General features: G+C 45.7%; 1 pseudogene across 1 annotated transcript; it reads left to right on the top strand.

The window, feature by feature from the left end:
- The first annotated feature begins 683 nt into the window (after positions 1–683).
- Positions 684–1,126, top strand: LOC308431629 (ubiquitin-conjugating enzyme E2 B-like; annotated as a pseudogene). Its single transcript has one exon. The product of its transcript is annotated as a ubiquitin-conjugating enzyme E2 B-like (transcript).

Here is a 1,126-nt window from a genome sequence, read left to right as displayed (position 1 = left end):
TCTCCTGCTTGCCTTGTTATGGTCTCATTATCACAGCAGAAGCAGTACTACCACCATGACCATCACTACCACCACCATCATCACCACCACAACTCACTACGGTCACCTCCACCCACTACCACCACCATCTCCACCACCAACATCCGTACCACCACTACCACCATCACCACCACTACCATTACCATCCACCACCACCACCAACAACCATTATCATCACCATCACCTACCACCACCATCACCACCATCACCACCACCACCACCCACCACTACAACCACCACCTACAACAACAACCATCACTACCACCACCCACCACCACCCACAGCAACCACCATCACCACCACCATCCACCACGACCACCATCACCATTAAACATCTCCAACATCATTATTGAAACATTATTAACAATGTTAAACAACATTATGCTAATCATCTGGCACTACTACTTGTCAGCCTGTGTTTGGAACAATGTTGCTAGATGGCACCACATCCAGGTTCAAATCTACTGAACATACTAATAATGTGACTTGGAACAATTACTGAATTTAGTGGTTTCAATTCCTATCACTACATGGGGATAGTGACATCATTTAAAAATAGGGTCATTTTGAGTGATTTGGCTGCTGCACTGGGGGTGGGGAGGGTGGGGTAGGACTGAACAGGATTCTTTTCTTTCGGACTGACCATGGGGCAGCTGTGGAGCATGTCAACTCCAGCCCATAGGAGGCTCTTGAGGGATTTCAAGTCATTGCAAGAGGACCCACCTGTGGGGGTCAGTGGTACACCATCTGAAAACATCATGCATAGAACAGTTATCATTGGGTACTTTTAAACTAGTAATAGAATTTTTTGAAGAATATCCAAATAAACCACCAACTGTTAGTTTTTTGTCCAAAATGTTTCATCCAAATGTGGATGCTGATGGTAGCACATGTTTAGATATCCTGCAGGATCGATGGAGTCCCACATATGCTGTCTTGTCCGTCTTAACTTCAATTCAGCCTCTGTTGGATGAGCCCAATCTAAACAGTTGTGCCAATAGCCAAGTGGTACAGCTTCATCAGGAGAACAAAGGGAGTATGAGAAGAGGTTTCGGCCATCGTGGAGCGGAGCTGGAATGACTCATAA

The sequence above is a fragment of the Micromys minutus genome (assembly GCF_963924665.1).
Source record: "Micromys minutus genome assembly, chromosome: 17".
Taxonomy (NCBI): Eukaryota; Metazoa; Chordata; class Mammalia; order Rodentia; family Muridae; genus Micromys; species Micromys minutus.
Note: the sequence above shows the minus strand (reverse complement) of the source record. Positions and strands in the feature narration are given on the sequence as shown.